This window comes from Megascapheus bottae, chromosome 7 (assembly GCF_031878675.1).
Source record: "Megascapheus bottae isolate mThoBot1 chromosome 7, mThoBot2.hap1, whole genome shotgun sequence".
Classification (NCBI taxonomy): domain Eukaryota; kingdom Metazoa; phylum Chordata; class Mammalia; order Rodentia; family Geomyidae; genus Megascapheus; species Megascapheus bottae.
In genome coordinates, this window is record NC_143515.1 from 82861121 (window position 1) to 82885047 (window position 23927).

The window sequence follows — 23927 nt, forward strand, 5'->3', positions numbered from 1 at the left end:
CATGGAAGCCAACTCACAGCAGAGGTGGCTGAAAGCCCAAGGCGAAGTTACAGCTCTGTTCAAAGTGCCCAAACCAGAGAGGTGCCAACAAAAGACAAATGGAAAAAGTGTGCTGTGTGCACAAATACACACATACGTGCCAGGGAATATCATTCGGCCATAAAGAAAGTGGAACTTACGTCATTTGTAGAAAAATGGCTGGAACTGAAAATTGTCCTCTTGAGTGAGTGAGCCACGCTCAAAACGTCAGAGGCTCTATGTCTGCTCACTTGTGGAATCAGGAGCTAAGCCCAGGATGATGTGATGCCGTATGAATGTAAATGAGACCACTCGGGAAGACTCAAGAAGCGGGGAGAAAAAAGGGTGCTGTGGAATTTGGATAACCACGCTCATCCTCATTTCCACACATAATAAAGACCAAGAGTTAGAAAAGTAGACAGGTGCTGGTGGCTCAGCTATAATCCCAGCTGCTCGGGAGGCTGAGATCTGAGGATCACAGCTCAAAGCCAGCCTGGGCAGAAAAGTAAGACTCTTATCTCTGAAAAATTACTCAAAAAAGCGAGATGTGGCATTGTGGCTACAGTGGTATATTCAGGGGCAGCTCCCAGGCCCAGAGATCAACCCCAAAACTGGCAAAAAAAATAGAGAAAAAGAAGTAACAAACACATTTGCAAAAGAATTATGAAAATTTAACTATATGAGGTCTAAATCTCAGTAGAAATTGCTAAAAAGACAGCAGACAAAGCTACTTCAAAGCCATCTGCAGGCATAGGTGAGTGGCATTCCTGTTTCCCTTCTCCTTTAATGTCAGATGAAATTCATTAACTAGGTGGAGCGCTGCGGGGTCTCGGACTGAGGCCGGCTGCGGGCAGGATGGGGGCCAGCTTGGAGCAGCACCTGGGGGACACAATGAATAATCTGTCCATTGTCGGAGTCTTGTGCACAGATTCACAGAGACTTAATCTTGGCTGCTGGGGTACTCTGTCAGATGAACATGCTGGAGTAATATCTGTTCTTGCCCAGCAAGGGGCTAAGATAACCTCTGACCCCACTGATATTCCTGTGGTATGTCTAGAGTCAGATAATGGGAATATTATGATCCAGAAACATGATGGCACAACAGTGGCGGTGCACAAAATGGCCTTCTGACATCTCATGTCCGTTTTCTAGAAACCTATCATAGGGATTCAACCTGTCAGTGCTAATTAAAACTTATAAAATTACTGAATTGTGCTTGTAAAACTACTGAAGTTCCAGTGGTTAGATCATTCAGTTAAGATACATTTGGGAGTTTTCTATTTATATAAGTTGCTTTTACCCCAAACTCTGAAGATGTAAGAATTTTTCATGCTCAAGGCTCTACCACTTGATCCATAGCTTCACGGGAGTAGTTAATTGGAAATAAGAATCTCATGGACTTTCTCATCCTGGTTGTCTTCAGACTACAGTCCTCAAATCTTGGCCTCCTGAGTAGTTAGGAACAAGGTCAGGCATGAGCCACTGGCATCTGGCTAAGAAAGGGTCACATTGTGAAGCATGTTTCTTTGTGTCCAAAGAAACAGATGCAGTGAGGCACAAGGGGTTTTCAGCGGGAGGAAATGGCTATACGGAACTAACAAAAATGAGTGTTTATGTGATAGCAAGTTGATCTAGTTTGATTGGGTAAGCAAGAGGGGAAAATTTGGTCTGGGTCACCTTGTCTGTAGAATTTTCTATATACAATAAGTAAATCTGTTAGAGGAAATAAAAAATTCATTAACTAGATTTATTAACAATGAAACATGGCACATGCAAGAGGCGTTAAATGACCAGATCATGCTTGTATTCAAAAGTGTCTTAATTTTTAGAGACCACAATTTGTTTAAAAGTTAAACTTGTGCAAGAAATCACAAGTCTCCCTTCCTTAATCACTTTTTCCTGTGTATTTTTGACACCTTATCTACTTATTTATATATTTCTGGCAATTCCTGGCCATCCAGTATGGATGAACACCAGGTTATTAAGGACAGATGCTATGCTAGCTAAGAGACAGGATTTTGTGTCCTGTTTTCTTTGCTCCATTCCCATGGTGCAATGGCTGAGCTTAGTTACAATGGAATATTTGTATCTTCTTTCCAAACCAGTGACCTCTTGTGGAACATGAATCAGGTCCCAGAGGAGAAGGGAGAATCTGGAGTGTGCTTCTCATAGTTGAGAGAGGGGGGGAAGGAGGGGAAGGGAAGGAGGAAGAGAAGGAGAGGGAGGGAGGGAGGAAGGGAGCGAGGGAGGGAGGGAGGAAGGGAGGAAGGGAGAGATGTTTCTCAAATCCCTATTTAAATCTCTTAATCATGAAAGCAATCTTTTGTTTGGAGGTGACTGGGAATGCAGAGAGTCTCTGTGTATCCCCAAGTGGGTTTCTGGATAAGTGTGGGATGTGCAAGGACTGGGGCCCTCAGGTCTGGCCTGAGGTTCCTATTACAGCAGTGTGAGCAGCTGTGAGGGTGAAAACGTTCCCAGTAATCTCTGAATACTTCTTTTGTATGAAAAATAAGGTTCATGAGTTTTTCCAAAGGAAATCATGGTGGAAGTGGTGGTGTCACTCAAAGCGGTAGAGGGCTAGCCTTGCGCTGAAGAGCTCAAGAACAAAGCCCAGGCCCAGAATTCAAGCCCGCCACCAGAACTAAAAAGAAAGAAATGTACTCCCAAAGGAAACCATGGTGAGTGACCCCTGCTCCATCGGGGGGGGGGGTGGGGTCCTCCACCTGTCAGCTCACCCAGTGATGGCCGCCTGCAGGGATGGCGAGGTCTGCCAGAGAGGCAAGCAGGGAGGATGGCACTGAGAGCCTCCAAGGATGGGCAAGTCCTCCACTTACAGCGCTGACATTCCCGCCTTCTAGAAGACAGAGCTCAGGAGTCACTCAAAGTGACTTAGAATGTGAGCTCTGGTTCTGAGGAGACTGGTAGGGGGGTGGAATGGAACAAGGGGCAAGAGGGGAGGAAAGAGAAGCAGAGGGGGAGGGCCACCGCGGTGTTCCCGGGAATAAAGGTGGTGTCAGGCCGAGATGTGCAGCTCATCCCACACCAGTGCAAATTACCTAGAATAAACTAGAATTCTAGAATCAACTATTTTGCGTGGGTTTGTGGGGATCCTGGGCTTGAACTCAGGGCCTGAGTGTGAGATTATTTTTTTTTGCTCATGACTAGAATTCTACCCACGTTTGGCTTTTGGTAGTTAATTGGAGATAAGAGTCTCATGGAGTTTCCTGCCTGGACTAATTTTGAATTGCAGTTCTTAGATCTCGGCCTCTTGAGTAGCTAGGATTACAGGTGTGAGCCACCAGTACTCAGCCAAGACTCTACTACTATTACACACACACACACACACACACACACACACACACAGTTATAGTTAGGGTTATAATAAAGGTGGTATACAGAGGGTTACGTAAGTCAGGTAATGGAGTGCATTTCTTTTTGAAGGGTCACTCCTTCCCTTCCTTTCTTCCATCTTCCCCTCTTGTCCAAGGGGTACAGTTCATATGATCTTTTTTTTTTTTTTGCCAGTCCTGGGCTTGAGCTCAGGGCCTGAGCACTGTCCTTGGACTTTCTCAAGGCTAGAGCTCTACCACTTGAGCCTCAGCACCACTTCCGGCTTTTTTCTATATTTGGGGTACCAAGGAATTGAACCCGGGTCTTCGTGCATGCTAGGCAAGCACTTTAACCACTAGGCCAAACTCCCGGCCCCTGTTCCTATGATCTTATACACATAGCTATTGAGCTTGTGTGGTCCTTTCCTAAGACTATTCTTTGATCTCACTATGTGAATAGCTAAAGACCTGTATAATTGATCACGTCCTGGACATTTGTCCAACCACAAACAAGGCTACACTACAGTTACCAGTACAATCATGTTCATTGCAGTATTGTTTAGCATAGTCAAGATATGGACTCAACCCAGATTCCCCCCAGTGGAGGAATGGATCAAGAATATGTGGTATCTATACACAATGGAAGTCTACTCATCCATCAGAAAGAATGACATTGTACCACTGGTAAAGAAAATGGAGAGACTTGGAAAACATCATATCAAGTAAAGTAAGTCAGACCCAGAGAAACACAGGCTGCATGGTTTCCCTCATTTGTGGTAACTAAAATGTACCTATAAATCAACAAGTAAAAGCATCTACTACTAGGGGCCGAGAGTTTGGCCTAGTGGTAGAGTGCTTGCCTAGCATGCACCAAGACCGGGGCTCGATTCCTCGGTACCACATACATAGAAAAAAGCCAGAAGTGGTGCTGAGGCTCAAGTGGTGGAGCTCTAGCCTGGGGAAAGCCCAAGGACAGTGCTCAGGCCCTGAGCTCAAGCCCAGGACTGACAAAAATAAAAGAATCTAGTGCTTTTTAAAGTACTTCTTTGGGGTCTCTTTTCCTGGGGTGACTGTTTACCAGTACATTGTGGGGTACCAGTCACAGGTAAGGTGAGTCCTGGTGATTAAAGCAGGGGTTGTTTTCGTGCTCTTCAGACTTTCTCACATCTGCTTTAGTCACTCTGTGACTGCGATGGGGAATCTGCTGGCTCCAGGTCACCTGTGCAGGTCAACACTCCGTCTACGACGAGGGCAGGCTGCTCCCCTAGATCTGTCTCTAGGTCTCACCTTCTTCCACCCCTCCCTCACCAGGTTCGGACCCGTCATTTTCATTCTAGGCATTTGCTAGAGTGGGTGATCTTGAAGGTTGCTCTTTACTCGTAATTTCCTGTAATCCCAACATCTGTTGTGCTTTTATCTCTACCTGAGAAGTAAGTGCATTCGGAAAATGAGATTTCAATCCTATAAATGAAAGGAGACCCTAAAATACGCACAGAGAGTGAGGGTCCAGTCTCTACAGCCCAGCTCCATAGAGCACGTGCTGTTCAACCTCAGCCTTTGGAGCTGTTTCCTAGAAGGCTGCGGGCTGAGGGAACCTGGCCTGGCCAGACTGGCAAGGTGGGCAGGCATTCAGAAACAGAGTCCAGGTGGGCACGTGGCCGCAGACCTCACCATTGCTCACTCTGCGTGTGCAGCATAGTCTCTGTCACTGATAGGTTGGAGGTGGCATGAAAAGTGGCATCTGCTCTGGGTGTCCAGAAGGTCAGGAAACGGGTGGCACAGTGACTCTAGGGGAAATACTGAGCCCGAAATCTGGGGAATGGATGGGCTTGGAAGGCCACCAGGCAGTGACAGCCAGGCAGTGTCAGGGAGCCACAGGGAGTCGGATCAGACAGACAGAGGGTTGGCTGAGCCCTTGACCACCCCTTCCTTTCTTTGTCCAATGCTAGGGATGGAAGAACGGCCTCTTACGGGCTCTGTAAGCACATGGTTCTGACCTACGCCCATTTCCTTTCTTTTCTTTTATTTCCACCCAGTCCTGGGCTTGAGCTCAGGGCCTGAGCACTGTCCTTGGACTTTCTCAAGGCTGGAGCTCTACCACCTGAGCCTCAGCACCACTTCCAGCTTTTTTCTATGTATGTGGAACCCAGGAATCGAACCCGGGTCTTTGTGCATGCTAGGCAAGCACTCTACCAGTAGGACACACTCCTGACCCTCCTATTTCCTTTCTGTACACATCCCTGAAGGCTCTGAATGGAAGTTCCAATACTACAAGCCAACAGCGGTGCCCCTCCACTGAATCCTGGGAGAGAAGGGGGAGCATCCCTGAGGCCTGCGCAGGCTGAGGGAGAAGCCGTCCCAGGACGAGTACCTGTCTCAGGCCTCAGAAAATGCTCACTGGCTCAACTCATCAAGGGAAACTTTAAGGCTGTCTGCACAAAAATGTGCTGGTTTTTGAGTTGCCAGTAGTATCTTCCACTGTCTCTCAGGACGTCCTCCCTCATCCCTCGGTGGGTCCAGAACTCCCCAGGTGAAGCTTCCCCTGGCAGTCCTCAGATCCCAGCTGAGAACACAGCCTGGCTGTGACCAGCTGAGGGGTCACCGCAAAGCTGTGGACACAGAGACTACAGATCCAAACCACAGCGTGCCACCGGTGGGTCGTGCGCCGACCCCGGCATTCTGTCTGTGCTGACAGGGAAGGCTTGTCAGTAAGACCAGAGTCTCTGGGTTCCTGGATCCTCTGTGTGCAGCTTCACCACGGGTGCAGCTCCCCTTTCACCTGCTCCAGAGTCTGACGGGTTCCCCGGGTGTGGCTTCCACCCTTCCCGGGTCTGAGCTGAGGTACCGAAGTCCTGATGCTCCTGTGAAATGCTGAGAGTTGGGCCTCTTTGCGCTGCTCAGAAACACCAGCATTCATCTCTGGAGCCAAACGTGATAGAGGAAAAAGGCGCTTATTTTGTCCATAATTGGGAGACAGACCCCTACTGGGCAGTGTATTAAAAGTAAGGTAGGAATTGCCCATTGCTGCCAATGAATTCGATTGTACACTGGAGATAAGTTGTTCAGTTCTTTTCCCTTGCAACGTTTCTTCCAGTGTCAGGCCACCGAGGCAGAGTAGACTGTGAGCCCAGGCCATTTCCTCTGTGGGCTTCCTTATGTCACTCCCCGTGAAATTTAGGTGGTGGCTCCATCTTGGTGTTTCGTCCATCTAAGACACTGTCCAGCATCGGAGAGGCCTTCGGGCACGCTCGAAGGCAAGTGCCCTGGGAGCTGAGATGGCATGTGATTTTGGAGGCAGGCCCGCCACTCGTGGGCAGTCCCCGGGATCCAGCAGGGGGAGGAGGGCGTAGGAAGTAGGCCCGGGTTTGTGAGTGGTAAGAGTCCTGCGGCGAGGCCGGCCTCGGGGCCTCTGCACCTCTGACCTGGAGGAAGCAGGGTTCATTGAGGTTTGTGTGTACACACCTGAGTACAGTTGTCTCAGGCCCTATCAGTCAGACTTGACACATGCAGACAGGGGAAAATAAAAGCTTGCGTCAAGTAAGAGGACATTTATCAACAAGGCACTGGAGCAGCCATACCACTGTCACGGCACTGAGAAGCCTCCCCTCCTCCTGTCCACAAGGCCAGGGGCGGCCTTCCTGTCCTCCTTTCTGCCCTGCTGAGTCCTGTTCCCCACCCCCTGGCTGGCTAGCTCAGCTCATGTCATAGGGTGAGATGGGGTCCTGGGGTCTGCAAGGGCGATCAGAGGAAGCAGGGGTAGAGCAGAGGATAGGAGAGCATAGTACTGCCAGGCTCGGTGGCTCACGCCTGCAATCCCAGCTACTCAGGAGGCTGAGATCTGAGGATCACGGTTCAAATCCAGCCCAGGCAGAAAAGTCTGAAAGACTCCCATGTCCACTTAACCACTTGAGCTCAAAGTTGTAGAGTGTTAGCCTTGAGCAAAGAAAGGAAGGAAGGAAGGAAGACAAGCAAGCAGGCAAGCAAGCCAGGCACGGTGGCTCACGCCTATATTCCCAGTTACTCAGGAGGCTGAGATCTGAGGATCAAGGTTCAAAGCCAGCCTGGGTACAAAAGAACCTGAGGCTCTTATCTCCAATTAACCTCTAGAAAATGGGAAGTGGGTGTGGCTTGACTCAAGGGTAGGGCAGTAGCCTTGAGCTGAAGAGCTCAGAGATAGAGCCCAGGCCAAGTTCAAGCCCCATAACCCACAAAGAAAAGAATATAGCAGGGGTAGAGGAGGGGAGAGGTGGCGTAGCAGGGGCAGCCAGGGGTAGCTGGCTGGAAGCATGAGAACACTGTCCTGAGACTGGGACAGCCTGAGTGCCCCCGCGCCTTTCACAGCTGCCTGTAATGTTACTTCATAAAGAATTGGAGGACACACCCACTAGAAGCCCCGTTTTAATTTCTCTTAGAGACAGACATAGAATTAAAACAGAAGCTATGTGTTTCCTAAAACAAACGTCCCTCTCTGGAGTAAACCACGTCCCCTGACATGCACTGGGGATAAATCAAGGAAGAGCTTGACTGCTGTTTGGATGCAGACAGTTTCGGGTGTGGGAAAACCTTGCTCTCAATGGCCCTTATGACCCCACGTCCTCAGGTACCCCAAGCTCTTTGTGAACCTGCCTGCAGAGTTCTTTATTTCACTACTTAAGAATTTCTAATTTGGGAGCTGGGAGTTTGGCCTAGTGGTGGAGTGCTTGCCTAGCATGCACCAAGACCTGGGTTCCATTCCTCAGTACCACATGCATAGAAAAAGCCGGAAGTGGTGCTGTGGCTCAAGTGGTAGAGCTCTAGCCTTGAGAAAGCGCAAGGACAGTGCTCAGGCCCTGAGTTTAAGCCCCAGGACTGACAAAAGAAAGAAAGGATGAAAGGGAAAAAAAGCAGACAGAGAGAGAAGGAGGAGGGAGGGAGAGAGAGAATGAAGGAAGGGAGGGAGAGAGGGAGGGAGGGAAGGAAGAAAGGAAGGAAGCCTAATTTTCCTAGTGCAGCTACCACATAATGGTGTCGGACTCTGGGACCCTGTAGCCACATCATTTATTTTCTTCCCCTCTTTGTGTGCTGGCATCTGCAGCTCCAGAAGCCATGCAAGAGATGGGCTGTCTGGACAGAACTGCTTCCCCAGGCAGAATCGGCCTGCTGGCATGGCGGGCACTGTGGGTGGCCTGCTGTCATGCTCAGTGCAGTGCTTCTGCCCTCACACTCGCCAGCGCCATGGGGGCCGGCCTGTGTGCACATGCGCATGCATTCCTGCAGCTGAGTTGTGTGCATGCCCACCATGGCATGCCTGCAGCTCCATGCCCAGGGAGTATGTAGAGGCAAGAAACATGCCTGTGCAGATAGTTCTTAAAAGAAAACACGGCCACTTAATAGTGCTTAGCAAGTTTTGAGGGTTCTGTGTGTTTGTGTGGGTTTGTGCTCGCCAGGGGCTCCGCTCAGAAGCCTCCCCTCCAGCCTCGTTTCACGTTGCCCCAGCCTCACTCGAAGCCAGGCTTGTCCACATTACATCCTCCTGTGCGTCCTCAAGTGGACTCTGGGCGCTGCACGCAGCCGTTGGTTGAGGTGGAGTCTTGAAATGTCATGCTCTGTCTGGCCTTGAAACCAAGGTCCCCAGATACCTGCCTCTTGAGTAGCTGGGATTACAGGTTTGAGCCACGACATCTGGTTGGGAATTTCTTAATATAAAGTTGGGGAGGGCAATTTTATGTGTGGCGGTACTGGGGCTTGAACTCAAGGCCTGAGCACAGTCCCTTAGCTTTCTCTCTCAAAGACAGTGCTCTAGCCCTGAGCCACACCTGCATTTCTCTTGGTTGTGATGTGTTGGGGGGGGGGGTGCTTCACTGGAAACAAGTCTCAAGGCTTTCCTCCCAGGCGGCTTGGGAAACCCTCAGCTCTCAGCCTCGTAAGAAGCCGGGGTTATAGGCAGGAGCCTCTAGGCTGGATGTCCCTGAGGTCAGCTGGCTTGGCAGCTGTGTGGTCACCTGAATCTGTGGGAGCCTGTGGTCACCTGGCTGTGTGTCTGCCTGCCCTTCCAGCCTGCATGCTGTGTGGTAGGGCATGTGTGGTGTTCTGTCTTAGTGTCTGTCTGGAGTTGTAGCGAGGTGACTGTGTGAGCTATAGTGCAGAGCCTGGAGGAGACACCCCGTGCTCACAGCCTTTCCAGGGCAGCTTTGTCCTTGAGAGAAAACAAATCCCGTTGTTCTAGAGTGTCATTTTTATGGTTGCTCTGGGGTCTGCCTGCTCTCTGAGTGGCCGCACCGCCAGGGCCGGCTGGACCCCAGCCTGCCACTCTGTCCAGGGAGCCACTAAGAGAACGTGCTTCCATTTCTGTCCCCACAAACTGCCAATGATTCTTACTCTTTGCTCCAGAGAACATTCAATGTGGAGCCCAATCGGCTGAAAAAGCTGTAGAGACGTCATTCGTTCTGTGTGTGTCTGCGTGCGCGTGCGCGTGGCTGGAGGGGGGCAGGCAGGGGGGTCGGGGGCTGCAGTCCCCCAGCTGTGTTGCTGCGTGCCGAGTGGACCCTCCATTAGGCAGCTCTATTGATTTCTGTTCACACGGCAGCAACAGGGACAGAGCAGAGGGGAGAAAAACATCACCTCTCAGAAGCAGGAATTATAAAAGACAAAAATAAGTAGATCATGATAGTTTCACATAAAAAATCATGCATCTGTTACCAACAGAACCCAAGGCAGCATTCAAGGATTATTTATAACTCACAGCAAAATGCATAGGTATAAAGTGCAACGAGCTCAGAAAAATTCCTGGTTCTTTTTTCAATCCACTTTTGTCCATGAGGGGTGATAATGGTCTAATTTCCACAATTGAAAAAAAACTAAATAATTTGACATAGATACTGAAAAATATGGTTTGTTTGAGGGAAGCCTGAAGCTATCTCTGAGCTTTATTTTTAATGAATTTTGCTGGATTCTTGTGTCTGCGGCTGGCTTTCATTTTTCCACCTCGGTTGAGTGCGTTGTATAACATCCGGTGCAGCCTCGGAAGGGCGGCTGAGGCTCCGGTCAGACACGGTCCCCACACCGGCGGCTCTCAGGCTCTGTGTCTGGGCACTGAGCAGAAATGCGTGCAGCCAAGGGCACGAGCATGCGTTTAGAGTGTGCATGAGCCTCTCCCCAGGGCTTGGCAATGCCACTTCTTCCTCCAAAGACGGACAGAAGGAAGTTCAGCTTTAAAGGAATGCTGTTGTCAGGTAGGCAGGCTGCTGTGACTGGTGGAAAATGAGAAGAATGGAGAAAGCACTTCTCACCGCCCCCATGGCCTGTGCGCACAAGCATACGTGTAGAGGCACACGCACACACGCACACACGCACACCACCAGGCTGCTCAGGGAAAAGGGTGATACCTTTTTAAAAAATGAAAGGCAGAAGCCATTATTAGTAAGAGCTATATTGAGCATGCCTGCCAGACGGGCAGCCCAGCCCGGCAGAGCCGAGTTCCGCCCGGGCAGCCAGACGCGCGCCTTGCCATTTTCATTTGAATCAGTCTGCTGAGGGGCTTGCTGATTCATTTTGCAGGATGTCCCCCGAGTGCAAGGTGGGAGCCTTGGCCAGGAGCTGCTCTCCTCCATCACCACGGTGTGCCACATCAGAGGAGAGGGAGAGGAAGGCGCAGGAAGAGGAGGAGGAGGAGGAGGGGGAGCAGGAGGAGGACGGGGGGGAGGAGGAGGAGGAGAGAGGGGGAGGAGGAGGAGAGAGACAGAGTGGGGAGGGAGGGGCTGAAGAGAGAGGGGGGAGAGAGAAGGGTGGGAGAGAGGGAGAGAGAGAGACAGAGAGGGAGAGAGTGGGAGAGAGAAAGAGAGGGAGGGACAGAGAGGGAGGGAGGGAGGAGGCGAGCGGAAGGAGAAAAGACTTCCACACACCGCATTCCCATTTCAATATGGCCAGTTAGATGATCCTTCATGAAACCCAGTATACTGCAGAAAATACAATGCAAGAAAAAATGTCACAGTGTCATTTCATTATCCAGCTACCTCTCTCTGCACCACCAGCACACACACGTCCACTAAGTGGGTTGGGATTTTGGTTCTCTAGCAGGTCACCGTAAAGAAATTATACATCCGTGTGTGTGTGTGTGTGTGTGTGTGTGTGTGTGTGTGTGTGTGTGTGTGTGTGTGTGCATTACCTGGTAACTAGCTGGGGTGGTATACCTGATTTAGCTGGAGACTTTGATTTGTAGGACTGACAACCTTATTATGCAGCGAGCTTATTATTGATATCACCCTGCTCTCGGTTGCCATGGCCACCTTGTGAGAGACATTCAATTTTCTCTCTTCCATCATCATTATCTATGAGGCCATCTGTTGTGGAAAATGAATTCAGCCTCATTTGCATGACTGATAAGCAATTTTTTTTATCTATTTAACAGAAGGTCATATGCCGGGGATTTGAAGCTTGTGAAAAAAAAATGTGGAAAAAAAATCCTGGGAGAGGGTGTGCTCGGCTGTGAGCGTGAGGGGCTGGATGTGGAAGGAAAGCAAACCCCTTAGGCCGCCAGCCTGGCGTGCTGCATTTGTCACTCCTGCCTGCCTGGGCGACATTTTTTTTCCCTGAGCTGCTGCTGAATGCTAACCAGAACCAGAGCCTTCCCCGGCAGTCGGCCACAGCGCAGGTCCCCACCCAGGGCTGGTGGGTGCACTTCCACTCCTTTCCTCTCCGGACCATGGGTTATGATATCGATATTCTCTGAAGACAAAGGCAGCCTGTTCTGGCTCTCGGTGGAGTGCCGCCCCCCTCGTTCTTTCCGACTGGGGACGCACGGCTTTCTCGTCTCTCTGGGTGTCTGAGCCAGCACAGTTTCCAAATTGAACTCGCCGTCACTCGGGCGTGAGGTACGTGGAGCTTGTTAGGTTAATTCTTGTAGTGGACAGACTCTCTTTTACTGTCGTTGGAGGCTCGTGCTACCGTCCTATTGTTTGCTCCTTTTTCCGTGATTTTTATTTCATGGCTGCTAGCTGAAAGGGCCATGCAGAGAGCCCGTTTTGTTATCTGCAGAAGTCTGTCTTTAAGCAGAACGGGTATTCGGTGTCAGGGCTTAACCATGATGCTGTTTATAAAAAGTGAAAAGAGAAAACAAAGGAAAGAAAACTCTGCGTGTGGCGCGTGCATGTAGGATATGGCTGGGGCAAACTTCCCAGAGACTTCATGGAGAAGTTTACGTGACAGATAAAGCAGGTGCTTGTGTGCAGGGTCTGGGAAAACGTCAGGTCTCCTGCATGCCCTGTAGTGTCTGTTTATTGATTAGGGAAAAAAAATGAAGTGGACTTATATTCTTGAATTTTAAAAGAAAAGTTAATTTATACTTTAAGTTGAAAAATAAAGATTTTTAACAATAGCCTCAATGTTTGACTTTCATAAGAATCAAAATTTCATCGGTAACACCCATGTATCCTTTAGTGCAACTTAAATGAATAGACTAAAAGCTTAAGGAGAATACTGCAGCTCAAATGTAGAGCAGGATAAAGCAATAAATATACACGAAAATAAGCATATGTGAGTTTGTTATACAAAGTACATACACAAATTTTAAATTTAGTATTAACTTAGTCTTGATACTTTCTGTACCTTTAAAACTAAACTGTAAATGTTTGTGTTATTTATTTAGCAGAATAGCAGCAACTCACGTAAGAGCTGTTTTTGTTTGAGTGTTTTTTTTAACTGAACAATATTAATATCACAGACAAAAGTAGCCCCTCAACAACCTTATAACCATGGGGACTTTATGACTGCCCAACTTCATAAAAGTTGAGTAGCTTTTCAAATGATAAAGGAATGTGAGACCTAGAGAATACGCTGTGCTTGCATTTTAAGTCAGTGTTTACCTCTGTATTCTCTTTTTAAAAACTGATACCATTGCATTCCTCCGAAAAACTTTGAATCCAAGTGTTGATTAGACATTAAGAATGCTACCAAACGACACATGCTAGGGAGAAAGGAAGTTTGTTTTTTCCATCTGGCCTGAAGAGCCACATCTGGCAGCCACCTCACGTGCCCTGAGACCACCGGCAGAAGCCCTGGAAGTTGTCTTTTCCTATGAAGTTGTCTGTGTTCAGAACAATAGACGCTGCCAGGAGCTCAGGCCACAGCACTTTGCAGAACTCTCTGCGTGTTGTTTCAGACCTCACAGGCAAGAGCAGTGCTTACATAATCCTTCCGGTTTTCATCAGCCATATTTCTAAAAAATTAACTTGAGCTCCAGTAAATTCTTTTTAAATATGACACACTCTGGAAGTTGTTAGCCACAAAATGCAGGGAGTTTGTGTGCAGAAGGGGCCTCTGTCTTCTCAGAACTGTCCTTTCAGGCCCCGTGATGTGACACCTGGGGCCCGTCCTCAACACAGGAGTGAATGGCCCGTCCTCACCTTCTGATCTGGGGTCAAAACAGGCAGCTCCTGAAAAATCTGGGAGGGACCAGAGTCCAGGCCTTCCCTCCCCCACCCCACTCCCCAGAAAAGTCAGTTGCTAATCTGGCCTGGGTTTGTCTTGGCCTCCCTGACCTTTGGCTACTGCTAATTCACTGGTTAATCTCATTAATGTGATTATAGTAGGATTTGGGGCCGGCCAGCATTGTTCTGTGGGCCACAGGACTCAGCTCGAGCGCCTGGCACCCCATTCCATGTGGCTGTGGGTTTTCAGGCGCTGCAGGAGTGAGCCATTATGAGCCGGGTTCTCTGCCTCCTTTCAGCACCGGGAACTGTCCACGGGGAGAGCTCCGGCTTCCTCCGCCTCACTGGCCCTGAGGAAATGGTTCACTTTCCAGGCCTGCAGGATGAGGCTCTCTGAGGTAGGCAGGAGAGCAGCCTTTGTGCTCCCGGCTGGGGGTTTGGAAGATGTCTCCGGGCTTGAAGATTTTTATTTTATAAAATCCCTCCAGCTGCCATTACACACACACACAGACACCACACACACTTTCAAGCCACAGGAATCCAGTCCTCACCGGTTCAAATGACAGGCATCTCACTTGTGCATGTGTAACTGTAGGCTTGGAAATCATAGACACTGGGGCTTTTAAAATGGAACTCCCCAGCCCCAGCTCTTAACACAATTCCTTTTTGTGAGGAGAGGGGACAGGAAGCACATGAGACATACAGATTCCAACTTCTATCCAGAAAAACTTGCAGCCAACACCACAACTGACAGCAATGTCATAAATCTGTGTCAGACACTCAGACCAGGGGTGGACGTCCGAGAAGTTGTATGTGATTCTCTCTGATGGATAGAGGCTCTTAAAGGAACATGAGCACACAGGCTCTTGGATTAGCAAAGCAATGGAAGCCTGATTTCTAACATATGTGGTCAAGCTCAGAGTGAGGGCTGCTGCCATGTTTCTCCTGGTATTCTAGCTGTGCACTTCCCTTCCTGAGTTTGCTCTTGAAAAGACTTTACTCTGGGAAATTTTGACTCTTTGTTTAGCCATACAAATCATGTATTTCACTGCCTTGGTGATGTGTGTTCTTCATTTAGTAACTTTTAAGAATTAGAGACAAGTGATAAGAATTTTTGTAACTTTAAAGCCTTTTAAAGTTTTTCTATTAGTTATCCTTAATATTTTAAATGTTGCATTAGGTTTTTTTCTTGCTCATCTATCTTTAAAGCCACTTTATACATATGATTTTTAGAGCACTTGAATGAAAATTTAGTTTTGTTGAGAAAATAATATTTTTAACATTACATGTGTAAGCCGGACTTCCTGACCCTCTAATTGAAGGGAGAGGCATTGTTTTAAAATTACATTTTGTACCCTCTAAAATACTTTGATTAGTTACTCTGCATTTCAGTGCCATGTTCAATTGCAAACAGCTTAGAGTTTGCTCCAAAGTGTTTTGTGTGGAAATCTGCCCTGTGGGACGAGAGTGGAGACGAGGCCCTCTTGGTGGGGGGTCTCTCAGGAGGCTCTGGAACTGGCTTAGCAGGTGCCCCCTCAACCCAGGGCTACAATTTCTAGTCAACCAGTAGTTTCCCAACTGCATTTGTGCCTTGCCAGGCATTGTGGCTCCATGTCAAGTCTGTCCAGAACTCTGTCCCGGGAGTAGAGCAGACACAAGACACATTACCGGAGCTGCAAGTGTGCTGGGCACAGCCTGACTTTCTCCACCCCCCCCCGGCAGCGATGGGCTGTTCAAACACCCTATCCACTAACATCTCTTTTTCTATTCAACCTGAAAAATTTCTAACTTGAACACAAACTGAAAATTATTGACATGTTTTTTCAACAAGCTAAGTTTTATCCTTCTGTGTTCTCTACCATAATACTAGGCATAGCAGATGAACGTTTATTCAAAACTAAGACAAAAGACACCACAGGCTTCGAGAATAAAATAGTGTATATGTGGGTTGTTGTTGTTATTGTTGTTGTTTCTTGACGTGTCTGGAGGGGGGTAGCTTTTATTCAGATGCCATCTGTGGCTGGAATGGTTTAAGTTGGTATCTCCTACATACATAAAATATTGCCTGTAATGACTGCAACTTATACAATGGGTTCCACTCAATACTTGACTTCTTTTGCCATTTGCTGTGTATTTTTTCTGACATCGGGTTATTTTAAAGTAAGAGCTACATGTTTTCCCAGCAGTAGACTATTTTAATGCAATGTGGCTCAGTTTGGAGTATCTTTGTGATCTCCCTCCTCCCCTCCCTCTCTCTCTCTCTCCTTTTCTCCCTCTCTCCACCCCTCTATCCTTCCCTCCCTGCCTCCCTCCCTCCCTGCATCTCTCCTCTCTTCCTCTCTCCCCCTCCCTCTTCCTGTCTTCTGTCCTCAGACCTCTCTCTCTAACTCTGCCCCCGTTCCTCTCGACCTCTCTCCCCTGTCGCTTTCACACCTGCACTGTGCAGGCATACACAATGCTTTTTTCTGTGCATGCTCCCACAATGAAACTGCTTTTGGTGTTGGCATCATGATGAGTCCTCGGGGTGTCTGCAGAAGTAATCAGAAACGGCAGAGAAAATATAAGCCAGGTGTTAGAAAACTAGAAAGAATGCATACATGCTTATTTATTCTGTGAAAGAACACTGACCCTGGCTGCTGCTCTGGTAGGGAAATTTTCCAGCAATATCCCTGCCTGATTTTGAAAAGAATCGACCCACTCCCCGCGTGGGGATTATCGGACAGTTGGGGGTGAGAGGCCGAGGTGCTCGGAGATGGAGTGGCACTGGGTATTCTCCGGAAGCCTGCAGGGCTTGCAGGCTGTGGTTGGTGGCGGCTGGGCTGGCCGGGAAGAGGCCCCGGTCCTTGCTGGCAGCCAGTGAGCTGGTCTCCCTGCGTCAGGCAGAGGCTGGGTCTTAGAGGAACTGCTGTGGAGGGTGTTCCCGGGCGCTCAGGACTGCGTGTCAGTCTCCCGGGAAGCCGGTGTGGCACTGTGCCTGCGGTGGCAGCCGTGTGGAGAGCGAGCTGCCTTCCCCGCCCGCTGTGCGCCGGAGCCGCGGCGGCAGAGAGCAGGTCCTGGCGGGTGGGGTGAATGGAATGGAGGTGGAGAGGGGCCGGCGAGGAGCAGCACGTGAGGACGGAGGGCTGCGAGTGTGACGCCAGACTGGAGGAGCCTTCTCCGAGGGCCACCAACTCTCCTACAAAGAGGTACCGCTTTCCTTTTCTTTCAAGCTGGCGTGGGATTTTGATTTGCCGGGGTGCTGCAGCTCCCCGCTCTCCAGATCACCCCAGAAATGCTCGTGGGCACTTCTCCAGGTGTTTCTCCCCGTCTGGCCGGCTCCAGCTCTTGTCTGATTCCATGTGGCAATACTTCTCGGAGTAGAAGGGAGCCCATCCCTGCTCCTGGACTGTTGAGCAGAGGGCTGGCCGGGTCCGGCTGGGAGGGGAGCCCTCGGGGAGCACTCAGAGTTTAGGGGAGCCGCAGCCAGGGGCCCCTGTGAGGGGGCAGGCCACCAGCTAGAAGGGCTGTCCACCTCCAGAGAAGTCCTCAACTGCTCAAGAAGCCATGTACAGGAGCGGCACACTTTGTAAATACCCAGAAGAGATACCCGCGGAAGTCATCTCTCTTGTTTTGTATTTCTGGCATGTGAGGGGCGGTCTTTCCCTTGTAGCCTAAACTTCTTTTCTGCCCATGTTGAAATTTGGCTAGGGAAATAGTCTGCCTGTGTGGCCTTGTTTGATGGTGCCCACTCGGGAGCTGAGGGACACAGGGGTGTGCGGCAGGCACTTCGAGTTGACCCCGAGCCCTGCCGGCCCCTGGGAGAGGGGCTGGCGGTAGCCTGGGGGTCTGGGTGCCTGGCTCTGTTTGGTTGTGGCGTTTGCCCTAGTGCTGTTTACACCAGGGTCCAGCTGACTTCCTGAGGTGTCTCAGCACGGCAGGGATTTACCATAACCTCGGTGATAGGGGCCATAGTCCCAGCTCTGTCACCTCGCCGGGTCTGTGCAGAGGCTCGCTCTGGATTTCAGTTCTCATCTATTACATGAAATACAGCACTGCACAGGATGCACAGTCTGCTTGGCAGAATGGACGGCCTGTGGGCACGGCGCGCGGGCAGTTCACAATGTCCACCCCCATCTCGGCTGCCGGGTTAGCAAACAGGCAGGATAGAGAGGTCGGGGGAAATGTCTGGAGCAGCCACGGGGTTCTCTGCCTTGTTAGGGGTCGGTGTTGCTTAAAGGAGGCGGCCAGTGCAGGGTAAGTCAGCAGTGGCTCCGGGCGCCGGGATGCCATGCTGGGCCTCCCAGGGGGACCCGGGTGCTGCCTCTGCCGCCCTCGGCGGAGGACCAGGGCCGGGCAGGGCCCTGCGTGCAGGCCTGGCCGCCCTCCCCTCCTTCAGTGGTGTCCACTTGTTCGTGTCCACGCTGGGCTTCAGGCCTGTGAGGTTTCCCTCAGAAGCCATGGTCACTTAGAACGCAGAGATGAGAGGTGGCTGCGTCTGCCCAGCCCGGGGAGATGTGCAGAGGAAAATGGAGTGGGTGGATGGCAAACAAATGGTGGGCATCCAGAAGCATTCGGAGAGTTTGTAGCCATGGAGCAGGCTGGAGAATGCTCTGGGTGAGTCCCTAAGATGGAAGGCAGGGCGGCGGCGGCTGCTGCTGTGGGAAGGGCTGAGACTCAGAGGCGGCCTCCGCCTGAGCAGCCCGGGAGGAGCTCGTGGCCCCCTGGCCCCCGCCACCGCCCCCCCCGGCCCCCGCTCGCTGCCCCTCAGGTAACCGAGCCCGCCCAACCTGGACCCCACTTCCCAAACAGGGGCAAAGTTCAGTAACTGGGCAGCACAAAGCACCCCAATTGCCTCTGGCTGGGTGAGGATTCATCCATCTTTTGGGGCATACATCTGGAGTGAAGACAAACCGTGTAGAGAGATTGTGCTCAGAGATTTACAACAGCCATCCTTCGTCGTGTTTAATTAATATTTTCTGGAACAGTGTATCAAGACCAGCAAAATTAGCAAGTGTTGTTTCAAGGACAGCCCAGACATAATTAGTTTTGACTAGTATGAGCTTCTCCTGGTTGGAAGAAGATTTTAGTTCCTTTAAGCAGTAACTTACTGGAGACAGTGAAAATGGAACTGAAGTTTCTATTGATCAAGAGACGCTATAGACAGAGCTGTAGAAATTAGCACAGTCCTTGTGCTGTTGGCTCTGTTCAGGAAAAAAAACAAAAACAAAAACAAAAACGGAGCTCCTTTCTGCCCATCTGTCCACTGAGTTGAGAAGTGAAAAATGACCAGGCTGGAATCCTAATTCTCTATTGTCATCAGCGACACAGATTTCTTACATAATTCTGGGAGTCTGGCTGTAATGTGGGTGTTGTGAGATTAAGTTGACTGCATCTTCATCCTCGGTCAACAGTGTGTGAGTCTTAATGCTTCCTGTTCTCCGAATGGGCAAGCTTTTCATTTTAACTGACCTAATTATTTTATTTGCTTTTAAAGTGGAACTCAGAACAGAGATTCTTAGCCTTAAAATGTGTACTTGCAGTTTCTTGGGTCTCTGAGATCACTTTAATGCTTTCATTTGCTTCAGTCTTTAAGCTTTTTTTTTTCCTCAAGTGTTGTTCTGCTTTAGTTTTTCTTAGACAATAACAGTGAACATTTGAGAGAAAATACAACTATTTTCAATGGGTGGGGGGCAGTTGCCTCTTCTGTTTAGAAATCTATGCCTTTCTAAAAATGAAAAATGCTAATACCTTCAAACCTAAATCACAATGAAGCATAAGATGTTAAGAAACATATTGACCCCTGGTATGAGCTGTGGAACGTGTTTGGTTTTCCTAGTCATATTGCAAGTTTCTGAATTCTCTGTGACATGTATGTTTTACATAGAAGGTGCCTTCTCTGCTTTAGCATGTAGGCTTATGCATGCACAAGTGCCTTTTCCTGGTGCAGTTTTAGACAAAACAGAATGAGGGAGAAACTGAGTTTGTAAAAAATTTAATCCAGGATATGACTATCAAATAGTCAGATTCATGAAATATTAGCTAAAGCAATACTTCTCCACTGAACCAAGCTTGAAATGAGTAAACTAACTCCTTTGTATTTTGTGATGGATTTTTAACTTTCTTGGAGCAAAATATCAGCATTTTGCTTTCCATCTCAGCTTGCCCATTGAAAAAGCAGGAAAGACAGCAAATGCCTGCCTCTTCTCAGATGTGTCTTCCTTTGTGCCTGGACACCCCTCACAGGAGAGTAGCCGCTTCTTATTGTTTATTTTCTGAATTATGTAAGTCTGCACTTTGCAGTGACTTCATACTGCTGCCCGCCACGTCAGTGCTCAGCTCTCAGCTCCAGGAGCTGGGAAGAGCTTGCCCAGAGAGACAATGAGAGGCTTGAGGGCTGGAATCCTCTGGTTGTGTTCAGGCTTGAACAGGTGACTTTTAAGAGAATGTTTCTATCTTGTAGTTTGGCTCTTAGGTTGATTAACAATTTTGGAAGGAATCACAGGCATCCATAGCAAAACATTTCCGACCCATCCATGAGATTCCACACTCTCGGCCTGCAGTCCAGGCTGTGTGGCCCGTACGTTCCGCTGGTGAGGGCTCCAGTGCCGGGAATGCCTCAGGCTGCCGGCTCCTGTCCGGGGGGCTGCCCCGACTGTGAAGGAAAAGCATGCACACATTTGTCTCCCGCAATATTTCTTGACCTTATTTCCTTCCAAAGTCTGTGTGTGGGGTTGGGGTGTTGGTGCAGAAAGAGGAGCGTAGCACTTGGTTTCTTGTGTGGTTGTATGTGAATGTGCATGCCTGCTTTGTGCAGATGCCACTCTGGCTGCTGTGGTTGGGTTACAGTATGTGAGCCCTTGAGTTCATATGCATGCCGTGTAACGTTGCCTTAGCCTTACGTGTACACCATGAATAGAGTTGTGAGAACTTCAAGTCGATAGTACATACTCATTGCTTTTTTCTAAAGGCTGACTGTTTCGGCAGCACACTTGGCATTGTTTTCAAGAGAATTGCCTCAAGGATGCTGGACATGTGCTTGAAAAAAATCTTAGGTGTGGAATGTCAGGCTTAGAACTCTAAATCAAACAGCCCAGATGAATAATTTATTGGGGGGCTTATTTTTAGCACGCGGACAAAGATTTTCCTGGTGGGATCGCTAGCTGCAGCGCGGTGCCTTCCTGCCTTTGTCTCAATCTGGATCCAACGTGTCTTTTCACTGGCATGCCACAGAGTGTTTCCCCCAAAGTCGGCCTTTCCACTCCATTCCAGGCTCCACCACATTGCTAAGCCCCCAAAGCAGGGCAGGGGCAGCTCTCAGAGGCTGGCTGGGGTTCTGGCCCCGTCTCCTCGCCTCCCCGGCCCACATACTTCCTTGCCGGTGCCATCTCAGCAAAGCTGAGCTCTGTGGCCATGAAACAATGCCAGCCAGGCTGTGGTGGAAATAATGGAGTCTGCAGGGCACCCCATTGAGAGCCATCAAATCAAGTCCGCTCCAGAGCTGTCTGTGAGATTGTGAACATTCAGAAATCAATGCTGTATCTGCCAGTGGACCCGCTGCTTCTCCGAAGCCCCACCAGCCTAATGCATCCGGGCGAGGGCTTTTCACAAGGCAGTTTCCTTCAGGATAAATTTAATACGTCTTGAGGGCCAGGCGCAAGCAAATTGATTCTATCTCTGCACCAGGAAAACTCATAAACATCTGTAAGAATGCAGACACCCAGCAACCCCAGGATTAGGGGATGCTATTTTGTGAAATATTCCAAGCCTACTCCCTTTATACCTCATGCCAGCGTGGCATTTTTTAATTAGGAAGTTGATTAAAAAGGGCATGGTAGACCACGCTGTGTGATCCTCTGGCACAGCTCCAGATGCTTGCTGTCAGGGTGGAGGGAAGCATGGCTCACCACCAACCGCGGGCAAGGGAGGCAAGGGGGAGATGGAGAGGGGCTGGTGAGAATGGAGCCGCCCTGCGTCCTGCCGTCCATGCGTCCGTCCGTGCTAATGGCAGCCGGCTGTGGCTAGCTGTCCCGATCACGTGCTCTGTGCAGATGACCTGAGCCTGGAACCGCCAGGTGCGCCCCCCCCCCGCCCGAGGCCCCCACTCTTCCGTGGTCAGTGGGAAAAGCCATGGCTGCCTGCTGAGCCTTTCTGTGTGTAGGTTTGCTTGGGCTGTGGCTGAGAGGCCGGAGGCAGGGCCAGGAGTTTCACCAATTGTTCTGGTGACTTGGGGTTTGCTTTTTGCTTTTTTCCCCGCACTAGGGGAATTTCCTGTTGCCGCTGCTGCTTTTGAGGGCTTGCAGTATATCATCACAGGAATACATTTTGACGCCTATTGTAGTGTTCCTATGGTTAATGTGATGGGAATAAGTGCTATGTTACGAATTTAACCCTGCTCAGGCCGCTGTCTGCTGGAGCATCTCCCCAAGACAAAATGTAAAGGCAAAGTAGACACAAGTGGCCACCAGCGACGAACGCAGAGACCCCAGAGCTGAGGGGGAGACCCGAAGCTGGCCAGGAGTGGTCTTCCCTCCCCTGGGACACCTCTCTACCTACTGGACAACGATCCTCTCATTTTTTTCTTCTCTTCCCTCACTCATAATTTCCATATTCGGCCTTTTCAAGGAGTCCAGTGATAGTCTAGAGGCAGTGGCAGCCCTGCTGGGCGGAATGGGGTCTGACTCAGTGTTTCCCTGGTGGTGGAAGATGTGTCTCCTCAGAGGTCAGCCATCCCTCTGCCCAACTCCACTCACAGAATAACCACCATCACACACACACATACACACACACACACACACACACACACACACACACACACACACACACACCAGCTGAGGGCCTACTGCAAACGAGCCAGGACAGACAGAACTCTCCCACGAGGGGTCTGGCTGAAAGGCTCTGTATATGCACACCCACCTTTCTGATAAAGGGTCAGCATAAATGCAAATACCTCCAGGGTAATTTTTTCCTGGAAAAACTTTGGAATAAAATAACTCTGTTCTGACTTAAGGAGAATGGGTTGCCGGTGACATGTCTAGAAGTTAGCATTATAGAGGCCCATTTCTCTATTAACTAGATAAATGACTTGAGTTTATGGTCTTCTTAAACCGTCTAGAGCTGAGAATTCTGGGCTGGGGTGGGTTCTGGAGGGCTGGCCTCCATCTCTATCCCACGCCCTCTCACCTGAGTTCCCTGTCCCTGGGGGGTGGGGGGCGAGCCGGTTAAAAGTGGAAACCCCCAGCTCTGACCCGAGGACACAAGATGAGGCCCTGAGTTGTTTGGGGAAGAATGTTAGAGGTCAGGTGTCTGTCTGTAAATTTCTGAATAGCCTCCAGTTTGGAGAACAGTATGACTGGGCTTCAGACTATTAACCGAGGGTTCTGCAGGTGTGGCCCTCACCCACCTCTACGCCACCCTGGGACCTGAGAGTTCTACACCTGACAGACAGCTGAAGACAGGCAGCTGGCCATCCAGTCACCACTGGCCATAGAAGCTGGGGGGGGGCGGTGAAGGGTGGGGAGGATAAAAGGAGAAGGAGGAAGAGGAGAAGGAAAAGGAAGAGGAGGAGGAAGACCCGGAGGAGAAAGAGAAGGAGGAGAAGGAGAAGGACGAAGAAGAAAAGGGAAAGAAGGAATAGGAGGAAGAGAAGGAGGAGGATTCAAATTAGAAACTGGTGGTGCATTTAGACCCTCTGATGTCGGCCTGCCCCTCTGCCACTGAACATAAAAATTGTTATTAAATCCTGGAAAAGGATTTAAGTTAGGTTGAATTAGCATCTCACATTCTCTTAGCATCCGAAAATTTTTGTAGCTCAGGCATCAAAAAGCCACATGTCTTTGCTTAAAAATGGAACTCAGTGATTACATAAGGCAAGTATTGGTTGTGCTGGTGACTTGCTTGAGACAGGACAGAAAATCTTAACTCAGACACATTTTGGTCTAATTTATTACTTGTCCTTTGTCTACCATAGCACATTTGGCTCTGAGCTGAATTCATGAAATTTTCCACTGAGTTTGTATACTGAATCTTCCCACATCTTCTGCAACTCTTTTCAGCCCAGAGAAGAGTGGAGGTTGTTTTACTGCCTGTTTTTCTTTTAATTTTTTAAAGCTAATTTGCTGTTACTGGGATTTTGTTAGCTCCAAAACAACCCTTCTCCCTGGGGGCCCCAGTGCTCGCCAAGCACGGCGTGTCTGTCCTC

The 23927-nt window shown here is 49.5% G+C and overlaps 1 protein-coding gene and 1 pseudogene across 2 annotated transcripts in view; both read left to right on the top strand.

Annotated features, from left to right (window-relative positions):
• The first annotated feature begins 873 nt into the window (after positions 1 to 873).
• LOC150061142 (ragulator complex protein LAMTOR5 pseudogene) lies at positions 874 to 1149 on the top strand (annotated as a pseudogene).
• Positions 1150 to 11707: 10558 nt separating this feature from the next.
• The window catches only part of Myt1l (myelin transcription factor 1 like), a 370648-nt gene continuing 358428 nt past the window's right edge, over positions 11708 to 23927 (top strand). The window contains exon 1 of one of the 2 annotated variants that reach the window (XM_090337527.1): positions 11708 to 12196. The gene's annotated coding sequence lies outside the window, so the exon portion shown is untranslated. Of the gene's footprint in view, positions 12197 to 16569; positions 16936 to 23927 lie in introns of those variants that run through there. The other variant, XM_090337528.1, reaches the window with a different exon arrangement.